The following is a 6,849-nucleotide window of genomic DNA, read 5'->3' on the forward strand; positions in this document are numbered from 1 at the left end:
ACTAAAACTTACTTTTTCACGCCATGATTTCATAGAGAACTTCTGTAATAGCACATATAAATGTAATTCCTTCTTTTTAAGCATTATAGAATGTTCCATCATCCATTCAGACATTCCCCTATGAATGTTTCTGTCTTTTCAATTTTCACTATACTGAACATCAAATGTTCTTGTATATGATTCTTTTTGCACAAATGTAAGTACTTCTCTAGAAGTAGTTACACAGATGTAGAATTGCTGGGTTGAAGGAAACATGATTTAAAAATTTTGATAGATACTTCTAAATTCCCTCTAACCTACACCCCTACTAACACATGAAAGTCCCCATTTCTTTTATGCTTACACAACATTGCGCATGTTCAGTATTCATAATGTTCACCTAAATGTTGAGTAAAATAATGTCTCATTGTTAGAGAACCGTTTCATTTACTTATAACATTTTCATTTCTTAATTGAAGAAATTTGCTTATATCCACTGCTTACATCTTTATAAGATGTCTTATAATTTATAAAGGTTCTTCGTAAATCACTTTTTCCATGACTTATATGTTTTATACATTGCAAATATGTCACCTGGTCTAAAGTCTGCCATTTACCTACTTTGTCTTTTGTTTTACTGAAGATTTAAATGTGAGTATAAGTCAATAAGTCTGTCTTTTCCTATATGAATTCTGGGTTTTGTATCTTCCTTACAAAGGCTTTTTCTATGTTTTCTTCCAATACTTTAAAAAATTGTTTTCACTTGGCTTTTTAATCCTTCTGGAATGAATTTGTATGTATTGTGAGGTAGAAATCTAATTTGATGTGTTTTTTTCTCCAAATGAATGCCTGGTTATTTCTAGGGCATTTATTAAAGAGTTTTCCCCCATTGATTAGAAATAACTTTTCTCATATACGTGGTGAATTCCTTTTCATATGTCGATTGCTCTAACAAGGCTTTGAGAAGTGTTGCGAAACATCAAGACTATAATAAATTTACAATAGACTTCAAAATTTTAAAACCATCTTGTGCTCCAAAGACTTTCAATATTAATCTGTTCTAATTTCAGGACACGTCAATTATTGAAATAGTAATGTGCATTGCCTGGTTATAGTTCTAATTTAGAAGGCTAATTCAATACTGTTCCAGGATGAAGTTATCGTTTATTCTGTCCTTGTCCCACTCAAAAGCAGAAGAGCAATTTTAAGCAGCCATATTCTCCAGAGCAGAGTACGGCTGCGCAGAGCTCCCAAACATGTCAGATGACAAAGTGAGAACTGACCCTGAGCAATACGAGATTTGGAAAAGTGATGAACCCTCGCATCCATGATTTGAAAGAGTAAATTGCATCTTCTTGCTCAATTTTTGATGGAATGGGAATTAATATTTTTCTAGAAGCAGCCAGGATGAGAACCTTTGATATAATTGTATATTAGTCAAATTCGCTGTGGTCAGAAGTGCAAGTTGTTTGTCCTCACCATTTCTAAAAATCATGAGCTACATGTAAGTGCAGAAAATACAAACAATAAGCAGTTAGTAGAGTTGAGATCTAGGTGGGTTAGTGTCTTATACGACTTCATAGAGCTTGAGACAGGACCTGAATTAACCTGGAGCTCCAACACCCGATCTTTTCCTTTGACACCAAAGTATCAGGAACTTCCAATTACTGAGTCTACTACTTACATGCAAATGCACTATATACTGGCATTCTGAGGGGAAACTGGAGAATGTTTCATCCTCAAAACGTGCATCAAAATACTAGATTCCTTCCAGAAGATTAATCTATCTTGAACATCACTTTGCCTTTACATCAGAAAGTGGCCATTTTAATAAATAAAATGAAGAATTTCATCGATAGGTTAGTATCAGTCTGTATTTTTAACCTGTTAGACTTTGGGTACTCAATAGATTTTTTTAAGATTTAACTTACTCTATGTACTTCATGCTGTGTTAAGTTTTTGGTTGACCCCCACCTTCCGTTCCAAATTCATCTTCCCTGCTTTCATCATGTATAGAATATCTGAATAAATTCACCAAAAGAATGCATGTGAGCAAAAGTGATGTGCGCAACTTCTGCTTCATGTGTTTGAAAATAAATTGCTTGTCTTCCTTTTTAACTCTTCCTTGTTACCAAGGGCTGGAACGTGGATGTAGCAGTGACCTACATCCACTGATTAGATAAAAGCCAAAGAACAGCAGAACCTCAAGATGAAAGGAACCTGGGGCCTTGAATAAAACCACAGGGTCAGAGCTCCCCAGCTCAGGCTCAGCAAACTCTCTCTGTAAAGGGCTAGATAATAGTAAATGTTTTAAGACTTTGTGAGGCATACTCTCTGTTGAAGTTACTCAGCTCTGCCATTGTAGTGAAAAAGCAGCCCTAGACAATGACTTGACTATGAATGAATGCTTGATTTGAATGAACGGATACTTGGCTATGAATGAGTCAATGAGTGAATGTTGCTGTGTTCCAATAAAAATTTATTTAATGGACTGAAGTTTGAATTTTACATAATTTTAGTGTGCCACAAAATAGTAATCTTGTTTGATTTTTTTTTTTTTTTTTTTAGCCATTTAAAGATGTGAAAACTATTCTTATCTCAGAAGTAGAAACAAAAACAGGCTAGATTTGACCAGTAGTCTGAACTAGACTACTTATCTCTGGACTGTTGCAGGGAACAAATGATATTCCCCTTATTTAAGTCACTATGTTTTGGGGTTTCCAGCCTGTATCCTATGTGATGCACACCTATACAAAGATGATCTTAGTTACCACAGATGAGCTTAACAAAAGTGCATTTTAGAGGACTAGCAGCTGCCACAAGCAGGGGGAACTGCAGAGGAGATGGAATAAAAAATACTTTTTCCCCTCTCTTTCTGAGAATATGTTGCATGTGTTTAGAGAATCGGCCTAATTGTTTTTATAATAATTTTTGATTCTATGTTGTTGTGTTTTTTTTTAATTTTAACCATTTTTTTAAGGTACCTATACACATTCAAACATAGTTTTGGTGTTTGAGATTTTTGTTGTCACGGAAAATGGTGATTCATTTTTAAGAATTATTATTTTTTGGTTCACTCCCTTCCTTCCAAAAAAAAAAACAAACATACAATTGAAACTACTCTCTCATTGTTTTCTTTTTGATAATCAACAATAAATGTTTATGGGGCACCTGCACACAAAATCCTGTGCTAAGAACTACATCAAATTTGATTTAAAAGACACGACTCTTGCCTAGCTTACAAACCTGTTAAGAAAGCACAGGGAGACAAATATACCTCATCTAGGACATTTTAGGATATCTGATATAAAGATTGCTTGAATCCAGTAAATCTGTAAATCATCTGTAGAAATAAATGCATAAGGGAGCTTGAAGATGATAGAAGGGCCATTTTATGTGTCTGCTAAAATTTTGTAACCATATTCCTGACATCCTTCCTGAAAACATGCATAAAGAGATCATTATTTCAGAAATTTGAGCCTGATTGAAAAACAGCATTTTCATCAGACTTTTTCAAGTTTTATGCCAAAAACCTCTGGGTTTCCAGAGAAATTTTTAGGTCTTCCGTTGGAAAAAAAAAATACAGTAGGAGTAAACACACTGAGGTTAGCTCATGATCTTTCTTTCCCCTTCCCTTGTCCAGGCCTTCCTTGAACCTGTGTTGGGTCTTCCACTCTTATGCTTCTCTTGTGGAAGAGTGCAGAAGGAAGAGGGGTATTGGAGGGGAGCAGCTGTGAATAAAGTTGTCATGTGTGGCAGTGTATTGATTCTTGAGGCTTATACAGAGACGCCTCCACTGCACCGCCTCACCCCCAGCACAAGAAAACTAATTCTCGCCCACGTATCTGGACCACAGAACCACAGGAAGGCAGCTGGTGGGGAGGTAGAGGTCAGGTCTGCACCCGAGACTACACAGTGACACTAAGTAATTAGTTATCTCTTTGTTTTGATATTCACTGATCTCTGCTGAGTGTGCTTGATGTTGTAAGCTACCACAAATCCTAATTTAGAAGGGAGTTTGGGCTAAGAGAAAGGGCAAAGGAAAAAGATGTCATGTCAATGCACTCATTAAACAGCCCAAAGTCTAGGATAAAGGGAGCCTCCCAATCTCCAAATGTCATAATTTTTTTTCTTGGACCTGCAGTACTAGTGAGCTCAAGACATATGTCCTGACACTGCCCTCCAGACTCTTATAAATGGGGACATAATTAAGGACATTTAAAAAATTCGCATAATATGCATACAGCATTTACTACATGCCCACACACTATTCTAGACACTTAACCCATATAATTCTCACAAGCACCCTTTGGGGGTAAGTACTCATTAATACCCATTTTGTAGAAGAGGACACCGAGGCACAGAACAGCCCTAAATCACAAGTAGATAATTAGTGGAGCCAGAATTTGAACAGAGCCAGGCAGATGCTGGAGCTTCAGATTCAAATTATGTCGCCTCATCGAAGGTACATAGGAAAGACAGAGAAAAAGAACTTCAAACACTTGATGCGTAATTGTAGGCACAGCTAACTATGGAGTAGCACACTTTTGGCTCCTCGCTTAAACTTCAGGAAGAAGTTCAATGCCAACGTGTTTGTTTTTCCTAGGTGGGAAGCAAGTAGAATCTGTGCCGCCTGGAATATGATGACTTTGCATAGCTCCGATATCATGGGTAAAAAGGCTGTACTTCATTTTAATCTTCATGTGTGAGCTCACACTCAAAAGTCAATAACTGCTGAGTCTTCTGAGAGTTCTTTTTTTATTATTATTAAATTTATTTGGGTTACATTGGTTAATAAAATTATATAGGTTTCAAGTGTACAATTCAATAATACATCATCTGTATATTGTGTGTTCACCCCCAAAGGCAGATCTTTTGTGACCATATATTTCTCTTTAAATCTGGAGAGCATTCTTCCCACTGGGCAATGAAGTGGCTCAGCAGTGAAAACAACACACTCTGGAGTCACACCAGCAATCCTGAAATGTCGCTTTATTGCAGGAGCAGGCACATCATGACCATAAGTGACATGTCACGGGTGAGGAGAAAACCAGTAGTAGTTTTAAGAAGTTTAAGGGGATGATAGTTGTCTCTACCACTTCACAGTCTTCTTCTTGCTGTTTTATCTCTGTTTTGTTTTGTTTTGTTACGTCTTGTTTTCATTTGTTATAGTTGTCAGGCCTGCCTCTCACATTTGTGGAGCCCAAAGCAAGAGTACAAACGAATGCCCACATACCATATGTCTAAATATTTAAATGTTACAAATCAAGCTGTTAATTGTTCATAATTGTCTATAAATCAAAACACTGTTATCTAAAATATGTCTCATCCTTCTATCTCGACAAATATACTATTATAATGAAAAATCGAAAACTGTAAAGTTATGATTTGTGTTGGGAAAATATCAAAGGCAAATAAGTTTAATTGTTATTGCACATGTCCAGATGTTTTGTTGTTGGGCTGGCATTGTGTAGATGAGTAATAAAATGGAAGAGACATAATTCATAGCTTATTATGTATTTTATTCCATTCAATTTATTCTTGTCTTTATGTCAGCAAAAATCACTAATTGTATTATTATCATCAATATTCTGTCATAATTTGTGTTCTAAAAGATTACAAATAAAATGTAATTCTATTTAAAGTGTATGCAACTTGAATATCTTTTTATCAAGAATGTACGTTAAAACAAATATAAGAAATTTTAAAGTTAAACTTATTTTAACATATATTGTTTATAAAATGCTATTTTTATTAGAAAATACTCAAAGTACACATAAAGTTAAAATAGAAAAGAAAAAGTATAATTAATGTAAGATTTTAATAAAGCTGAAATTGCACTTAATGTTTTGAAAATGAATTTAAAATATTTTATATAAACAAATTATTCGCAGTGCTAGTGTTCAATGCACAGCTGGTTGTCAATGTAGAGTATTGGTATCAGATTTCATGAATGGTTTGTCTAGATCTACATACTTACCGATTTAGGAGAGGTATGAATTGTTTAATATTGTAAATGTTCTCTTTTTTTGCCAGCTGCAACTATTGCAAAGATTCACTAAATATTGAATACCTCAGAACCGTGGACTGGAGAAGCAAGAAAAACATGCCAGGCACCGCTTGGAAACGACACTGCATGAGGTAAAGATATATTGCATACAGGGGATCTGCTGAGTTGATTAATTTGTCTTTCTTCCTGTTCTTGGAAGCAGTATTCACCTCCAGTGCTTTTAGTATCACATCCCAAGCCTTTGTAACATTTGGATGTGATCACCTTTTACCTTAAGGATGTAATGGCAGACGAGGTATAGTAGCATTTCCGTGGGCCCTGAATGGCGTTAGTCACAGAACAGATGTTTGGGTTTAAGGTTGCACTACATCCTGTTGAGTGCTAAATCCCCAATGACAGAGGTATCATGTGTTCTTTAATACATTTACCTGTGTGTGTGTGTGTGTGTGTGTGAGAGAGAGAGAGAAGAGAGAGAGAGAGAGAGAGAGATCTTTTAAGGAGAAGGGTTCAAGGCAGTGGCCCTTTGCCTGGATCTAAGGGTGGTACTGGTTGTTGGGAATGTTTTTTAAATGTTCTGTGTGTATGTTTGCGTTTACTTACCTTTTAATTTATTTTAAAAGGTTTATTAAATTTGGTCACTCTGTGAATCAAAATGAAATCATGCTTACCAAAGCCCTTTTATGAGTTCATGGTCTTAATGCACACACACCGCAGCATCTGAAGTTACAAAAAGCAGGGTCGCTTTTAAAACCCTCTCAGGGCCGCGTCCATTTTTAAGGGGGGCAATTATTACGGAATCATTTTTTAGGAAGTGATGTCTTCACTGAAGGTCAGAGGTTTATACATTGGGCAAGGTCAGT

The 6,849-nt window shown here is 35.8% G+C and overlaps 1 long non-coding RNA gene across 1 annotated transcript in view; it reads left to right on the forward strand.

Annotated features, from left to right (window-relative positions):
• LOC107196557 overlaps window positions 1–6,849 on the forward strand; it is a 46,135-nt gene that overhangs the window by 4,379 nt on the left and 34,907 nt on the right. The window contains exon 2 of the long non-coding RNA XR_001517996.2: window positions 6,016–6,120. This is a non-coding gene — a long non-coding RNA (uncharacterized LOC107196557). The remainder of the gene's footprint in view (window positions 1–6,015; window positions 6,121–6,849) is intronic.

The sequence above is a fragment of the Pteropus alecto genome, unplaced genomic scaffold, assembly GCF_000325575.1.
Source record: "Pteropus alecto unplaced genomic scaffold, ASM32557v1 scaffold269, whole genome shotgun sequence".
NCBI lineage: Eukaryota > Metazoa > Chordata > Mammalia > Chiroptera > Pteropodidae > Pteropus > Pteropus alecto.